This window comes from Peromyscus leucopus, chromosome 14 (genome assembly GCF_004664715.2).
Source record: "Peromyscus leucopus breed LL Stock chromosome 14, UCI_PerLeu_2.1, whole genome shotgun sequence".
Classification (NCBI taxonomy): domain Eukaryota; kingdom Metazoa; phylum Chordata; class Mammalia; order Rodentia; family Cricetidae; genus Peromyscus; species Peromyscus leucopus.
The window spans coordinates 40929568-40948163 of NC_051075.1; the positions used below are offsets into that span (position 1 = coordinate 40929568).

An 18596-nucleotide genomic window follows, 5' to 3' on the forward strand; every position below is an offset into this window, starting at 1 on the left:
AGGTAGGAGGATCAGAAGTTTAAGGTCATTCTCAGCAACCTAGTGAACTCAGGGCCAACCTGGGCTATATAAGACCCTGTCTCCACAATGTATATATTGGTTTTGTGTTTTTCCTTTCACTGATTTGGAGATCTTGTACTACCTTCTAGCTTTAATGGATTCTTTTTTTTTTTTTTTTTAAGATTTATTTATTTATTATGTATACAGCATGTATGACTGCAGGCCAGAAGAGGGCACCAGATCTCATTACAGATGGTTGTGAGCCACCATGTGGGTGCTGGGAATTGAACTCAGGACCTCAGGACCTCTGGAAGAACAGTCAGTGCTCTTAACCTCTGAGCCATCTCTCCAGCCTGCTTTAATGGGTTCTAATGAAAATTCAGTTGTTGATTTTACTGGTGTTTTCTTGTTTGTAATGAATCATTTTAGCTTTGCTGTTTTTCAACATTTTTAAAAAATCTTTCCACAGTTCAGGTTTCTAATTTTATTTCCCATTTTATATTTCTAGCATATATGTAGATTCAGCTTGCTAAAGTATTTTAAAGTGTTTTATGTGTATGAGTGTTTGCATGCATGTATGAGCATTCCTAGTTCCTGAGGAAGCTAGAGGAAGGTATCCGATCCACTGGAACTGGACTTGGAAATGGTTGTTGTTTAATCACTCTAGTTGAGGGCATGAACCCGGGAGAACAGGGCCTAAAAATCAAGTGGACTAAAGTCTTACACAATAGCCAACTTTATTCAGAGCACCCAACAATTTATATTCTGAGGGTTAAGAAGAGTCACCTGAGTAAAGCATACAATCACAAGGAGAAGCCACGTGTGGCAAAACCATGTTTTTCCGTAGAGGCCTATGAACAAATAACAATTGCCATCTGTAATGAATAGTCTGGAGTGAACTCACTTCTATACTCTACATGAGAAGAACTCGAAAGCACATTCCAAGAACAACCCATGTTATGGAGCACAGGTTCCAAAACACTTGGAGTTTTCTCACAAGGTCTCGGAAATCTCCTCATAGAGCTTCATTTATGGACCATGTTCCAACAGTTGTGAGCCACCCTGTGGGCTGAGAACAGAACCTGGGTCCTCTGGAAAAGCAGCCAGTACTCTTAACCACTGAGCGTCTCTCCAGCCCACCAGTTCATTACGTATTCTTTATGTGTGCATGCTCTTGGGCACATCTGTAGCCCCTCTAGGGCTTCAGCTTTTATAATTTTGTCATGTGTCTGAGGCTTCAGTACAAACAGGAATTTAAAAGTTTCATTATATTTACATTTGGAACCTAAATTCATCTTATTTGATTGTCTTTTCCCTCAAGCTTTCATAGCCATGCGATTCAGTAATATCTCTTTGAGGAGGGACAACTTCAACATCTTTACTAGTGAGAAATGGAAATGCTATGTCAAGTTCTTGTTTTAGCACATGGTGTTTTAGTTCATATTGTGAAAGCATTTTGTACTATTGCTTTAATTCTCTTTCTCCTGCCTTACAGGATTTTGAAGTCATGGAGTCATTTTCTATATATATGTCAGATAAAAATAAAGCTTAGCCGGGCGGTGGTGGCACACGCCTTTAATCCCAGCACTCGGGAGGCAGAGGCAGGCAGATCTCTGTGAGTTCGAGGCCAGCCTGGGCTACCAAGTGAGTTCCAGGAAAGGCGCAAAGCTACACAGAGAAACCCTGTCTCAAAAAAACCTAAATAAATAAATAAATAAATAAATAAAGCTTATTATCACCAAGTATAAAACGTATAAAAATAAGGTTGATAATGCTCAGAAGTATTAGCTTTCCTTAAAGGTCTGTATGATCTTGATTAAATATTTTTTTTAAAATAAACACTGAATGAAAACATTTGAATACAAGTCAGAGATACTTACACAGTGTATTATGATTGCATTAGGAAATGCGTATTCCTTCAGGTGTTTATGTCAATAAACATTTCACTGGACTATATCATTGCCATGTGATGTCTAGAACTCCAGTGCCCAGCTGGAGATCTGATTCGCTGCCTTCAGCCTTTACAGTGTTACTATGAACAACAGGCAGGGAAGGCAAGAAGGGGCGACAGATGGCAGGGAAGTAAAACAGTCAATTTCTGCAGCCTTGTTTGGTTTGGCTAGTTCTTGTCCTAAGCACATGGAAATACTTTGCACGTTTGAGAATTGTGAGCTGCTCATGTGCTGTTCTGGAGCAGCACTAAATCACTGGTGTAACAGAAACACAATCAGATTATTCTGTTCCGACTTTTCATTTCTGGGACTTCCTTTGTCATAAGAAAACACATTTTTTTCTTTCAAATCATAATTTTGATAATATATTTGGAGCATCAAAAGCATGAATTTAAATTGGGTGGTGCAGTTAATATAAATAAATGATAGTTTTATTAACATTTCCTTGTTATCCATGGCCTTTTATAAAAATAGTTATTGTTAATGGGAGACTTAAAATATAGACCTGAAGTCACTGTAGTGAGGTGTTTGCAACTGCCTGTGTGCCTAGATTCCTTGTATGTTAATTGTGTTAATAAATTTTAAGACTAAAGAGTGTGTTCTAGTGTTGAATATATTTCCATGTATATATGCAATATGGGTATTATTAATCAATTCCCCTGTAGTAGCTAGAATTTTCTTGCCTGGCCCACAGTCAGGACAAATCTTTGTCACCCGCCAGTCCCACAGCCGTTCAGACCCAACCAAGTAAACACAGAGACTTATATTGCTTACAAACTGCATGGCCGTGGCAGGCTTCTTGCTAACTGTGCTTATAGCTTAAATTAGTTCATTTCCATAAATCTATACTTTGCCACGTGGCTGGTGGCTTACCGGCATCTTCACATGCTGCTTGTCCTGGCAGCGGCTGGCAGTGACTCTTGCCTTCCTGTTCTTTCTTTTCTCCTCTCTGTTAGTCCCGCCTATCCTTCCTGCCTAGCCACTGGCCAATTAGTGTTTTATCTATTGACCAATCAGAGCAACACATTTGCCATACAGAACATCCCACAGCAGTTCCCCCTTTGTTACTGATACATTCTCTAAGCACAAGATATGGTGAAAGTACAAGACATCAGATTATTTGTTTGTTAAGGAGCGATTGACTTTGGCAGAGTGCCTCTTGTGTTGAACATGTGAAGTTTGAGAGAGAACAGTGAACACTTGATCCAGGAAGTACCATCTCTCCTTGTACAACTATATTATGTATCGTAGTAGGTCCTGCCTAGCTGTGCCACACTTAGCTCTTTTTAATGAATATAATTGCAATTGACAAGGATCTGTATGTTGTGGAATATTATTTTAAGATGTGTTACGTTTGTTTATGCTGTGGAACATTTTTTTAATGATGCAAAAATGTGTTGCATTCTTTTCTGTTGCATTTATTTAACTCTGTGAAGCTGTGCTGCTTTGCCTGTCTAAAACACCTGATGGTCTAATAAAGAGCTGAATGGCCAATAGTAAGACTGGAGAAAGGATGGGTGGGGCTGACAGGCAGAGAGAATAAATAGAAGAAGAAATCTGGGAGAAGCAAGATCAAGCAACAAGAAGAGGAGGAGAGGAGGGCACCAGGGACCAGTCACCCAGCTACACAGCAAGACAAGGAGTAAGAAGTAATGAAAGGTATACAGAAATAGAGAAAGACAAAAGCCCAGAGGCAAAAGGTAGACAGGTTAATGTAAGAAAACCTGGCTAGCAACAAGCCAAACTTAGGCTGGGCATTTATAAGTAATAATAAGACTCCATGTATGATTTATTTGGGAGCTGGGTGGCGGGTTCCCCAAAGAGTAAAGAGTAACAAGCAACCAACAACATCTGTAAAATGATATTTTTAATTTCCACATTACTAATTTTAGTTCAGAGATTGTAGGCATAGATATAATTACAATTTCTGGTATAAGGCCTGTGTTCCTTAAAATGGAAAGTACACATTTTCTTGGCTATTTCACATTCTAGAAAAGTTTCACTATCCTTTTCTAAAAGTTTGTCCACCTAGTTCCTTGTGTCCTACATAGCAGTGAGTTGTACCTTTCTTACAAGGGCATTTGAGTTGAGAAAGGGAAGTAGTGGAGAGTAATTATGGTCTTCTTTTATTCTATCTTAATGGTACAAGCAAGAGAACCTCAACCCCGTTTATAGAAAATAGAGTTGTGATGGCCGTAAAGATTTAAGCGTCACATTGGATGGATTCAGATTCTGGTCCTGTGAGTTAATGCCTGTGGGACTTGGACAGATAACCTTAGTCATCTTTAGAATATACATTGTAGGCCGGGCGGTGGTGGCGCATGCCTTTAATCCCAGCACTCGGGAGGCAGAGGCAGGCAGATCTCTGTGAGTTCAAGGCCAGCCTGGGCTACCAAGTGAGTCCCAGGAAAGGCGCAAAGCTACACAGAGAAACCCTGTCTCGAAAAAAACCAAAAAAAAAAAAAAGAATATACATTGTAATGTCATATTTACAGTACTAAAACAAAATAGTGAAGTGTTCAGAGAGGATCATTTGAATAGTCTGAGATGTCAATTACAAGGTAAACTGTTCCCATATTTAACAGTGTTTACATAAAGATTAACTTTTTCAAAACTTACAACAAAAATATCAAAGCAGAGTGATTAGGTGAATAACCCCATGCATAAGATCAATCTTACACTTGAATATGGTAGGCCTTTTTGGTGTTTGGGCATGGGCATACCACAGAAGGATGTCATCAAGTCAGATGCACCTGACATCCTGTTACTGGAGAACCATGCTGATTATATTGCCTCTTGTGACTCAAAGAAAGATGATTATGAATACATGAATACATTGAGAATGAGTGGCATCTAGGGCTTGACAGCGATGGATCTCATTGGACAGCTTCATCTCATGAACAGAGAGGGAATACTGGCGTTTATCAAGTCATGTCAACATGAGTGTTTGTGGGGGGGCAGTAAGCATTGGACACGATCCTCATCTGCATGCTCTTACTGTTGTCTAGATTCTGACTCTGTATATTATAATGTTACTGTTACTGGCATAAATAAAGTGGAATGTGTTCAAAGCCTACAGAAAGAAAACAGTTCTTTTGCTGGAGATATTTGAGGAGAAATTGAGAGAAGATTCTCATTTTCTGTGGTGGCAACTTTGACTCTCTTGGGCAAACTTGACGCTATCAATGTGAGAAAGAAAGGTGACTTTGTTTTGTTCTATATGAACTTTGATGATGGACTTGGGAGTGGACTGGCTCTGAATCTCATGCTGGACAGATCTAATGTTGTCCAGGATTCCTGGTGATAACTAGTCAGTTGTACCAAGTGAATTTTGATTTATTTGGTTGGTGGTTTTATGAATGACAGTTGACCTCAGGTGGACTCAATGGAAGACTGGAGAAGTTACCAGCTGTATGCTATTGGTGATGGGTTTTGGCCTCCCTAAATATAACTGGAAGCTTCATTAGATTGGTAGAGAAAGGCTGAGCAGTTTCATGTTAGTGTCTCATGATGAAGAGATTGGAGGTTTTGCGGACAGTCCGGGGGTATGGTGGATCCTCTTCATACCCTATTTGGCTTTGCTGTATTGGTGGATTAAGGCTGTTATACTGTCTTTTGAGTGCCCAAAGACGCGTTTCAGAGGGAAATAGTATAAACCTTTGAGCTAGATTCAAAGATGGGACAGATACTTAGTATATGCTGCTGTAATCTGAATATTGCTGTTATTTGAAGTGCTTATCAAACCTAGAGGTGATTCCTGTTAATATTTTATATATCATTCTAACTTAGTGATAAAGTCTGAAATTATGCATATTGTAAAATACCTATTTAGATCTTCTGCAGTGTTCTCGTCTGTACTTGAAGTGTGTTTCCAATGTATCCATAACAGCAAACCGAAGAGCTAGTGTTTCACTGATGCCTCCCCATGTCCTGTTGACCTGTAATAATGTGATGGAAAATTATTTTTGCTAACAGAGTGCTAACTGATACAAGTTAAAATCATGATTTAAGTAAAAGATGCACAAAATTAAAAAACAAATACAAAAACACCAAAACTTGGATACAGAATCTGCCAGAATTTTCAGCCTTTTAGAGAGATGAGGGGAAGGAGAACCATTTGCTCTAAGTTGTAAATGGGCTAACTGTAAATGTTAGTCTTTTATAAACTTTTAATGAGCTTATAAGTCATTAAAAAGATGGTATAAATAATAATCACATTTTATAGATAATTTGAATTCTAAGAGTAATTCTCTTCCTTTTTAATATTTTGTGGGACTTCCTGCTAAGCAGATATGGTCTGGTTAAATGCATAATGAGACAGACATCGGTCTGATAGTCCATTGGAATTGCTGGAAACAAAAACATGAATCAAACTATGTCGAAGCCTCGGGTGAACTCGGGCTTCAGAAGGAGCCTCGGTTCACTGTAGTTGGAGAAGCTGCATAAACACTTGCTCTCTTGTCCTTCATGTGACAGTGGTGAGGGATGCCAGTGCAGGGACACATGTGATGTCGTAAAAGTCACGTCTCAGAAACAGGAAGTCTAGGTCCGCTCTCGTGAGACACTGTGGTTTACGCCTTCACCAGATATGGAGAGAAGTTTGTCTGTGCCACGTAGATTTTAGTCTCTGACTGTTGAGGGGATTTTGTTTGGTTTTGTAGACTGGTGCTTTCGATTGCCAGGCGCTGAGGTGTAAGTTTGTTTGGAGACCAAGAGGGACAGTCTATAGACTGTTTTGGGGCTTTGTTGGTAGGTTGTGAGCATTTAGCCAAGCACAAGGATATTGAAGAGAGAATCAGAAATCGAGACATTAGTAAGATTGGGGACAGTCTTTCCTAGCCTGACTGGATTTGGGAGTCCCTGAGTGCCCTTATTTGTAGACCTGAGTTAACCCCAGGTTTCTGTACTCTGCCAAGCTTCCTCACAGGGTATCTGGTCATGCTCTAAGTCACTGTGAGGAAATGCTAGTGCTCCAGGTTTGTCTTTTTCTTTTTTAATAGGAAATTATAAGGATGAAAAGTATAAAGACAATCTCTGTTGACAATTAAAAGGCACAAATATTAAGCAAGACATAAAATAAATTAACAATCATTCATCTGTTTAAAAACAACTACTTCGTTTACGCTGGGCGGTGGTGGCGCACACCTTTAATCCCAACACTCGGGAGGCAGAGCCAGGTGGATCTCTGTGAGTTCAAGGCCAGCCTGATCTACAGAGTGAGGTCCAGGACAGGCACCAAAACTACACAGAGAAACCTTGTCTGGAAAAAACAAGAAATTATTTTACAAATGCCTTTTTAAAAACAATAATGAAATAACAAAATCCAGATTTTTTTTTTTTTAAAGTAAATCATACAATTGGATTTCTTCCTCTAATACTTTACTGAAGTCAGGAAGTTTTTATTATGGTAGATTCAGGTTGTGGCTCAAGATCAGGGAGCAGAATAGGATTCATAGTGGCAGAAGAAGGTGTTTCTTCTTGGGATTTAGTAGTATCTTCTTGTGGAGACGTAGAGTACCTGGGAAAGGTACTAGCTGCTAGATGGGAATACAAAGGGCCAAAGGGCCAAATGAAAAGAATCTTAAGGTGAATTTCAGAGCTTTGCCTAAGGGCCAGCTATGTGCCCAAGAAAGAGAGAGTAAAGTTTTCTTTGATTTCCTCCTACATTGTTCCCAGAGCCCGACTAAATTAAAGATAATCAATGTGCTTCATATGTTGTCAGTCTGCAATTGCACCGTCATCAATAATGCTCTTTCTACAGGAAGATGTTTCGAGTTGTCATTTAATTATAAACAGATTCCTTTCCTCCCAACCCTGTTTTTTGCCTTTTTTGGGAGAAGGGATGGTAGGATTTCACTGTGTTGCCCAGGCTGTCTAGGAGCTCAGTATGAAGTCCAGGCTGGCTTTGAACTGTTGATCCTCTCACCTCATCTCCACACTGGAGCAGGCTACAAGCAGAGTCTGTCAGGGTTCCATTTGATGTGTTGATGGTTGCCTGTTGTGGTGGGATATTGAATGACAAGGACATGGTAGGAAGGATCCTCCTCCTCCTTCTCATGATGTAGACGATGCAGCAGTGATAATAAAGGACATTTTCTAGGCATGTTGACACTGCTGAATCATATTTTGATTTCTTAAATATTTTTATAAGCAAACTGACACTTAGAAAAAAAAAATCCCTGTTCATCCTTGTTCACAGCATACAGTTCAAGATAAAGGATGACCCCTCTCCTATCTCTGTCTCTGTGCCTGCCTGCCTGTCTGTCCCTGTTTCTCTGCCTCTGTCTCTCCCGCTCTCGGTCTCTCTCCCTCCTTCTTTCTCTGTCTCCCTCTCTCTTTCACTCTGTGTGTCTCTTTATCTCTTTCTCTCTGTCTCCCCCCCCTTCTCCCTTTTCTCTCCCTCTCCCTCCCTTCTCTTTCTGTGTTCTGGTACATTCTGACCTTGTGGAGGTCAGAGGTAGACTCAGACATCTTCCTCTCTTCCTCTCCACCTCAGTTTTTGATAGTCTGTCACTGAAATGCTTTCAGAAGACAAAGCTTACTTTCTTAAAGTACAGTTCCATAAGCATAGGTTTTTATTAGTGATTTTGCTTTTACCTAGTTAAAGACAGCAAGGGATGTAATTATTCTAAGATACAAATTAAAAGTAGTACTGTTTCTGAATACACATTAATAGACTAATTTTTACAACTTTTAGTATATAAGGTTTATGTGCTAGCTTTTTCCCCAGTGCAAAATGAATCTTAATATGCCCTGCAATTAGTGACAAATAAGAAACTTTGTAATTAAGAGATGATCTGTTTATTTAAGAGCTTCCAAAGGTTGTCGAAGATTATACCTGGCTATCTGTGAAGAATTAATGTTGTGAAATAATGCCCCTCAGTTCCCCTTGTGTAAGAAATCTCAGCTGTGTGTTCTGCGCAAGGGCTCAGTGCCAAAAAGAACAGGTTCAACTTGTCTGTGAGGATTTGCACCCCAGCAAAGCGTACAACTGCTTTGGGAGGTCACAGTGGAGGTCACAGGTCTGTGCAGTGGAATAAAAGTAGCTTAGAAGCACTGTAGAACCCAGTGTTGCTGGCTGTTTAAGAATCAGTGTTAACATCAAGCATTAGAAGCATAGTTAGATCATAAAAGTAAAGACCAAATACAGTTTTCAGTGTGTTCCCAGGTGAGTTTAAAGGAATTTCATCAGCACCTTGTACAAGAACACTTGAAAAAAATCTTCAGAGTAATTTTATCCTAATTTCCCTGATGCAGACAAATTGCTTTATTTGGTAGTTCTGAATGTGTAAAATCACAGTGTGCGGCGATAGGAGTTTCTTATGGTTGTGGGCAGGGGAGTGTGGATGAGTTCCAATGCGAGGTCAGATGTTATGAGAAAGTAAGAAGGTGTATGTCTGCATTAAATCCTGTTTTTCCTGATGATAATATGATCAGTGGGGCCAAAATTTAACAACAGCATGCTCGCTCTATCATCTATCTATCTATCTATCTATCTATCTATCTATCTATCTATCTATCTATCTATCTATCACCTATTGTCTGTGGAGAGATGGTGAGAGCCAGGAAGCTTTGGTTTAACTTAAGGATTCCAGAAAACCACAGAAGAAAATAAGTAGATGCAGAACCTACCTGAGCTGTGTTTTGCCTAAAGCCCTATCTGATTCCTGTCTCTTGTTTTGGTAACCATGTTTGTTTGCAGGGGTGGTATCGCAGAGCAGCAGGCCGCGGTTGCTGTGGGTGGGAGATGAAGTGGTAATCTGGAGAATGTGCCTCAGCAAAGGCAGCTGACTGGCAGCAACACCTGTCGGAGCAACTGCTCCTGTGGTAGGACTCAGCAGCGTTAAATACCAAGCTGCAAGACCGAGGAAGGCTTCAAAGTTAGCTTCTTCCTGGCCCTCTCGGTTACTGTTATACTAGGTGTGCCTCTCTCTCTTTTTTTTTTTTTTTGATAAAAGGAAGACTATAGAATCACTATAGAATCAAATTAATTTTTATCCCCCGAATTAAAACAAACAGAAAAAAAATACCTAGAGCAAACCATGCGACAGTGTAGATGCTTTCGCGTATGTGGGACCAGCACGTCTACTGAGTGATACGTGTGTTCTCGGATGAAAAGTCTAAAGGGCTGTGGCTGCTCCGTCCTGCTCTGTGCTGCTCTGTCCTGCTCTGTGCTGTTCTGTCCTGCTCTGTGGCTGGCTCTGTGGCTGCTCTGTGGCTGCTCTGTGCTGCTCTGTCCTGCTTTGTGCTGCTCTGTGGCTGCTCTGTGCTGCTCTGTGGCTACTCTGTGGCTGCTCTGTGCTGCTCTGTGGCTGCTCTGTGGCTGCTCTGTGCTGCTCTGTGCTGTTCTGTGCTGCTCTGTGCTGTTCTGTGGCTTCTCTGTGCTCCTCTGTGCTGCTCTGTGCTGCTCTGTGGCTGCTCTGTGCTGCTCTGTGCTGCTCTGTGCTGCTCTGTGCTCCTCTGTGGCTGCTCTGTGCTCCTCTGTGGCTGCTCTGTGGCTGCTCTGTGCTGCTCTGTGCTCCTCTGTGGCTGCTCTGTGCTGCTCTGTGGCTGCTCTGTGCTCCTCTGTGGCTGCTCTGTGGCTGCTCTGTGCTGCTCTGTGCTGCTCTGTGCTCCTCTGTGGCTGCTCTGTGGCTGCTCTGTGGCTGCTCTGTGCTGCTCTGTGCTGCTCTGTGCTGCTCTGTGGCTGCTCTGTGCTGCTCTGTGGCTGCTCTGTGCTCCTCTGTGGCTGCTCTGTGCTGCTCTGTGGCTGCTCTGTGCTGCTCTGTGGCTACTCTGTGCTGCTCTGTGCTGCTCTGTGGCTGCTCTGTGGCTGCTCTGTGGCTGCTCTGTGCTGCTCTGTGCTGCTCTGTGCTGCTCTGTGCTCCTCTGTGCTGCTCTGTGGCTGCTCTGTGCTGCTCTGTGCTCCTCTGTGCTGCTCTGTGGCTGCTCTGTGGCTGCTCTGTGCTGCTCTGTGCTGCTCTGTGCTCCTCTGTGGCTGCTCTGTGCTCCTCTGTGGCTGCTCTGTGGCTGCTCTGTGCTGCTCTGTGCTCCTCTGTGGCTGCTCTGTGCTGCTCTGTGGCTGCTCTGTGGCTGCTCTGTGCTCCTCTGTGCTGCTCTGTGCTGCTCTGTGCTGCTCTGTGCTGCTCTGTGGCTACTCTGTGCTGCTCTGTGCTGCTCTGTGGCTGCTCTGTGCTCCTCTGTGGCTGCTCTGTGGCTGCTCTGTGGCTGCTCTGTGCTCCTCTGTGGCTGCTCTGTGCTCCTCTGTGGCTGCTCTGTGCTCCTCTGTGGCTGCTCTGTGGCTGCTCTGTGGCTGCTCTGTGCTCCTCTGTGCTGCTCTGTGCTGCTCTGTGGCTGCTCTGTGGCTGCTCTGTGCTCCTCTGTGGCTGCTCTGTGCTCCTCTGTGGCTGCTCTGTGGCTGCTCTGTGGCTGCTCTGTGCTCCTCTGTGCTGCTCTGTGCTGCTCTGTGGCTGCTCTGTGGCTGCTCTGTGCTCCTCTGTGGCTGCTCTGTGGCTGCTCTGTGCTCCTCTGTGCTGCTCTGTGCTGCTCTGTGGCTGCTCTGTGCTGCTCTGTGCTGCTCTTCTGGTCCGTGCAGCACTGGCAAAGGCACAGTGAAATGCAGCGGAAAGAACTGCTTAGCTTAGTGCTCCTGGAAGGGAGTTATGTCAACATTGCTAAGAATTATTCCTCTTAGTTGAAATAGTCTTCCTGGTCATATTTCAGAGTGTATACAGTTTATAATGGTAGGAAAACAAGCCCCCAATTTGTGTGTTATTTGAAGAAGAAATTGTTTTCTTCTTATTAAAAGACTGAACATCTAAGAAAACAAACATAAAAGTTAGACTTCATATCTAAGGACAAATGCAGTTTGCCTAAGTCCAAGTGTTTTTCAGAAATGGATTGTAAATATTTTCTGCAAATGACATTTTAGCAAACTAATATAACTTTCATTAAAAAAGAACCTATATATTGATATATAAATAAGTACTTATACTTTATGATGAATGGCTATAAATTCATATTATTGCATTTAATTTTTTCACGTTGGTAAATACTTGAAAGTAGGGTCACAGCATCACAATGCCTACCATTTCTTAAATATTTGCTACATGAATTAAAATATTCCTATAATAGGTAAGTGCTTGGTACCTCTGGCAATGAACTGTTTAAAACCTGGGTAGGAGGTCTGTGGAGATGGCTCAGCAATTAAGAGCACTGGCTGCTCTTACAGAGGACCTGGATTCAGTTCCTAGCACCTACATGGTGGCTTGTAACTATCTGTATCCTTCAGTTCCAGAGGATCCAACACTCTCTCCTGGCCTCCATGGCCACCAGACATACATACAATGCACATTGAAACCAAAACAAACAAACAAAAACTTAAAGAATAACATCAACAACAACAAAAACCAGCTAGGTGGTGGTGGCGCACGCCTTTAATCCCAGCACTTGGGAGGCAGAGCCAGGCGGATCTCTATGAGTTCGAGGCCAGCCTGGTCTACAGAGTGAGATCCAGGACAGGCACCAAAACTACACAGAGAAACCCTGTCTCAAAAAAAACAAAACAAAACAAAAAAACCAAAACCAAAAAACAAACAAACAAACAAAAAAACACCCCAAAACCAAAACAAAACAAAAAAACAAAAACCCCAAAATGGATGGGGTATTAATTATTTGTTTGGCTGCCACGATATGACACGTAACCTGAGAAATTTTTACAGTAGTTATTCATTCTGTAGTTCAAAGACCTCAACTAAACCAAGAGATTTGTCATACACTGTTTGGGAGGGTGAGGTAGAGGATGGGAGGGGGCATGATAAAACACCTGTGCATTCCTGAAATAAATATTCCCAGTATGAACCAAGCTCTGTACCAGGCATGGGGTATGGATGACTCAGTCTTTAGAGCTTTGTGTTATGTTTTCACTGAAATAGGGTTTTGTTTTGCTTACATAATAATGGTACATTTAGATAACTTTACATAAACCAAATTTATATTTTATTGTGATAAAAATGTAGATATATGTATAAGTTATCATTATCATTGGTTAATTACTAGTTCATTTTTGGTTCCAAGGTAAGAATTCTTTCTTAATAATTACTTTTATAGGGACTTAAAACAAATCAGTTAAAATGTTGTATGCCTAGAAAGCTGATTTTGGAATTTCTGGCAAACTGTTTTTCTTACAATCAGCAGTCATTTTTAAGGAAACAAGTTTTGTCTCACCAGATAGTCTCCCTTGATGTTTTTCTTTTCTGGTCTTTTTATAGAAACAAACACGATTGCCGGACGCTATGTCCTCTTGGCAACAAATTATAGTCCAGCAGCAAGACAAGCATCGGAGAAAGAATTAAAAACAGTTCTCTCAATGCTGTTGTTTGTCAATGCCCAAGAAAAAACAAACCTAAAATAACAAAAACAAATAAATAAATTCCTTGATTTTTATCCTTCCCTCCCTCCCTCCCTCCCTCCTCCCTCCCTTCCTCCCTCCCTCCCTCCCTCCTCCCCTTTGAGACACACAGTCTTCTGTGTAGCCTGGACCTCCATAGTGCCAGGCTTACTGTGACCCCCTACCCACTTCCCGAATGCTCAGATTATAGGTGGGCACCACCTAACCTTTTCACTTCTGAGTAAGTTGCTTTTTATTTTTGAAACTCTTTGCAGTAGTTTATCTTGGTATACCAACAAATGTCTAAAAGTAGAGTTGAAATATTATTACAGAACTTCTATGTAGTATTGGAACACTAGACGATGAGTTTTGAGAGTAGACATTGCAAATGAATTTGTATGACAAAGTACTTCCCCTATAGCAGGCAGATTGTAATGATGTTGCAGAGCTAATGTACAAGAAACATTTTTTAAAAGTCTTGTCTTGGCCAAGAGAATATAACATAGCTCTTTAGGATAGGACCATTCGATTGATAACAGTGAACAAGGCTTAAGCTCAGCTTGAGAAGTTAGAAATTCTTTGATGGTTTGAGCATATTTACAAAATACAAGCATTCTGATGAGCTAGAAAACCAGGTGCTTTCCTAGTGTGTGCAGCATGAGACTTTTTTTTTTTTACTTTGCAAATATAAAGGCTGATTCTAGGAATATCATCATTAGAATGCTTTAAAAGTAATACTTTTGAAGTTATAGTGTACCCATTTAAAAACATTTATCTTGTTTGATGATTTTAGTAGAGAATTGGGAAATACAGAAATGAGTGCTTGTTTTTTCCATTTGGGTGTTTCTTTAATATATGTGAATCAGACATCTGTTAAATTGGACAGGCAGTGGCCTATTTCTGCTTAGCGGTCATGGGTTCCTAACAGACCACCTTGCTCTCTCAGTCTTCCCCAACCGCATCATAGGCAATGTAAGGGAGACGTAGAGAACTGCGTTGTTTTCCCTCGGTTCATTTGACTCCAGGGGCAACACCAGCATGGTGCATGGTCCCCTTCTAGCCTTCAGACCTCCGCCCTGCATTCATCCTCTGACAGTTACTGCCAACGTTGGAAAATAATGGGGAGAAGTCATTTCTGTGTGCCTGTCAGGGACGGGGGATGAACTGTACCCACAACGAAATGATGTTTTACCAGGAAGTTATTACCATGCAGCTGTCTCAGTGATGACAGGCTGACATCACCCTGGAGTGACCGGAACAGCAAAGTACAGAAATTACTCTGCTTGTTCCTAAAATAAAGTGAAAATACCTGAGCTACCACAGAAATGTGACTCTAAATAAGCGATTTGTAGACAGTGCCAGGCACATTCTTTCAGTTTGCTTGCTTCTTAAAACATTAAAAAAATCCATACCAACATATGTATGCATATATACGTGCACACATGTTTAATTTATTAGCACACTTACCAAAATAGAAACGACAGAAATACCGTCTTTGATTTTCTCGCAGACTTCCTGTAGATCCTGGCTCGGGAAGTCGCCCTGGAACTGGGGTGACTGTGCCATAGAAGTGAAGGGTTCCGGGTCCCAGAGTCAGCAGCTGTGCAGAGAACTGTGCAGAATTTGATAAATTTACCGTTGAGGAGGAGCTTGTTCTTGGAAACCTCCATTGCCCTTGTTCCTTCTGTGTTATTTAAATGGCCTAAAGAATACAAGTAGATACAATTTCTTTATGATTTGCTGAAATAAAAACTCTGCAAGGCAGAAGCTGAATTGCATGTGCGCGCGCACACACACACACACACACACACACACACACACACACACACACGATATATGTATAGGTGATGTCCATGAATGGTTGTGGGGGGGGCATATGTGTGTGTAAAGGTGTGCAGTTGATGTCAATCATCTTCCTTGATTACTCTCTACCTCGCCCATTAGTCAAGGCTCTCAGTTGAACCTGGAGACCAGGAATCTCCTGCCTCTGCACTCCCCCCCCCCCAGGATTACATGTGGACCACCTGACTCACCTTGCATTCCCGTGGGTGCTGGGGAGCCATACTCTAGTCCTGACACTTGCACACCTGGGTTCTAAGCTGGACCTGGGTTCTAAGCTGGAGGAATAGATTCAGGCCAGGAAGAATACGGTATATTGTTGAATGTATGCTTTGTATCCATCTACCCATCTCTCCCAAGAGGAGTGATTAAACACCCACTTACGGTTGCATGGTTGTCTGTGGCTCTTCTCACTAAATTGTATTTATTATATGGCAACAATAATACAAATGGAAAGGGTCTTAGTTTTGTGCTTTTTTTGAAGGCCAATAGAATGTACCTGATTACTTAATTTTTTAAACTAATATTTTTGTGATTTTATTAATTTTAAAATTATGTTTGTGTGTACATATGAACATGTGTGCAGGTGATTGCAGGTGCCCTGAGAGGTCAGAGATGACAGATCTTATGGAGCTGAAGTTGGTAGGCTGTTGAGAACTTTCCAGTGTCAGTGCTGGGAACCAAACTCAGATCCTCTGTAAGGACAGTATACACTTTTACTTCCAGAGCCATCTGTTCAGCTCCCTTACTTTTCTTTTTTAAGATTTACAGCGTGTGTGTGTGTGTGTGTGTGTGTGTGTGTGTGTGTGTGTGTGTGTGTTTGAGAGTTTCCACAGAGTCCAGAAGAGGACATCGGATCCCATTGAGCTCGAGTTACAGGCTGTTGGGAGCTCTTGAGATGGGTCCAGAGACCTGAACTCGGGCCCCTGGAGGAGCAGCAGGTGTCCCTGGCCTTTGAACCATCTCTCCAGGCCCAGTGCATCGGCCCCGCTCTTCATGCATCTCTCCTCTTCCAGTCTTACTTATTCATTGACTTGGTTTGTTACTTTGGTGCTGATGATAGCATAGTTTCTCTTGGGATTATTTTCTGACTGTCTTTACTGAACACTCTTCCTGGATTTTTAAGTAGAAATATTGAATTGATTTGATTGCTTTAAACTCTTAAAAAGTAAAATTTTATTTGCTCTAACTTACTTAAATTTTATTACTTAATGATTTTTAATTGGTTTACAGAAGGTTTACAGAGTGTCACAACAATTTCTGTAAGCCACATTTAGGGTATTATCATTCCTTGAAGAAGGTAACTTAGACTCATTTGGAGTCACAGAACATTCAGTGCTCCTGTAACAATCGCCAATGGGCATTTTGTCTCTGCAGTTTTGTCCCTTCTGGACATTTCATATACATAGAAGCTATGATAATATGCTGTCTTGCAGTTCATCCATGTTGTAGTATATATCAAAGCTTCATTACTTACTCTTCCTCTGCATTTTATGTGAATGAATTCAGGTTATGTGACTATACTCCATTCTGTTCATTCATGAGTTGATGGGGTCATTCAGATTATTTTCATTGTCTGGGCAAAATAAGTAATATTGCTATGAATATTCATGTAGAAACCTGAGTGTGATCATTGATTTTCGTTTTTATTGGACAGGCACCTATAAGTGGATTTTTTTTTTTGGTTTGGTAAATCGTATATTAAAGTTACTTGTAATTTTAGGGGAAAATCACCAAGTTGTTTTCCAAAGCTCACTCTCTTGTGCTCATGGCTCACTCCTGTGTGCTACGTAAGAGATTTCTAAAGTCTTTACATTTTCATTAACACTGTCTGTGGTCTATACTTCAGAGTCCATCCTGGATTTCCCTGTCTTTTGGTCTGTATTTGTTTGTCTGTCTTTTTGTTACTCATTTGTAAAATTTGCTTATATATGTTCCAAATAAAAGTTACTTGTCAAATATGTGACTTGGAAATGTTTTCTCCCAATCTGTTTTTCACTTAAAAAAAATCTTTTCAATTCTCCTTTTTCCCATATATCATCATTCCTTTTTCCTCTTCAGTTATAATTCATTCAAATCATATTTCTTCAATAAGTAGTTGTAATCAAACCAACCTTAGACTATAACTAGAATAGCTACAAACTTGACCCATTTGATTCTAACTCTTCTTTCTTTTGTATTATTTCATTTTCATTGTTCTAAAAATAGCTACATTTCTTTCAAAACTAACAAAGTCTCCATGATCTGTTTTAAAATTCCTATAATGAAAACTTTCAAAATTAGCAAAGTATAAATATAATATGATAAATAAACAGATTAAATAATCTTCAGTATTTGGAATATTTGCTTCATATATATGTTTTCCCCTAAACTACTTTAAGATATAATTTATATGAAATTATGCTTTTATATTCTTATTTTTGTTCCTGTATGGGTCATTTCATACACAATCATAATGCTATAATTGTACCAAACAAAATGAACAAACATGCTTTAGTTTGAACTGAAGCTTTGCTCCTGTAGTTCTTTTCTCTCTCCACGGATCAGCATTCACTCAGAGACTCTGACTTTGTTGTTCTGTTTTACATCTGCAGCACTTCGCATCCCACTCCATGCTTTTCTGTGTCTCATGTGACCGATTCATTCAAGAGAACAGATTAATCGCCTCATGCTGTTGTTTCTGAATGTTTTCTCCTGCAGTATTGTCTTAGTTTCGTTCCCTGTTGCTGTGATGCAGCACTCTGTCAAGATCATCCCGAAGGAGAAAGGATTTATTTACAGTTCCTGGTTCCCGTCTGCAGCTGTGAGGAAGTCAGGAGTGGAGACCCCGAATTAGTACATGTATGCTAGCGCTCAGCTTCCTTCCTCTACTTTCTTGCAGTTCAGAATCCCCTTCCTAGGGAGTGGTGCCCTTACTGTGGGTGGGTTTCCCCATAGATGTGCCCGCAGGGTGACCTAGTCTAGACAGCCCCTCAATGAGATCCCTTACCAGGGATTCCTGATTGTGTCAAGTCATTAATCCAGACTAACCATCATAATATTGTTCCTCCTGTATTTTTACTGTCGCTGTGGTGATAGTAAATATAAAGTAGACTCATTTGGCTAATTTAGAAAATAGAACAATAGAGATATAATATGGATAATATGTATAATTTATTACCCAGGTAAAACTATAGTTAATGTTTTATAGATTTTTTTGCACATTTAAAAATTGCCCCAATTATTATACATAATATTGTATTGATTTCTCTTCAAACAATTTAAATGGCCACATACTGTTTTATAATTTAACCAACAACTTACTTAAGATAACTCACATTTCAATATTGTTTCATTTTGTTTTTTCACAACATAGATTAATTTAAACTGTAATAAATAGACTCACCCATAAGAATTTATTGTGTCTCTGACTTTTTCTTAGGAATCTTTACAGGTGG

At 40.8% G+C, this 18596-nt stretch overlaps 1 protein-coding gene and 1 pseudogene across 1 annotated transcript in view; both read left to right on the forward strand.

The window, feature by feature from the left end:
* Mnat1 (MNAT1 component of CDK activating kinase) overlaps positions 1-18596 on the forward strand; it is a 188055-nt gene that overhangs the window by 102833 nt on the left and 66626 nt on the right. The gene's annotated exons all lie outside the window — the stretch shown is intronic.
* LOC114684463 lies at positions 4435-6411 on the forward strand (annotated as a pseudogene).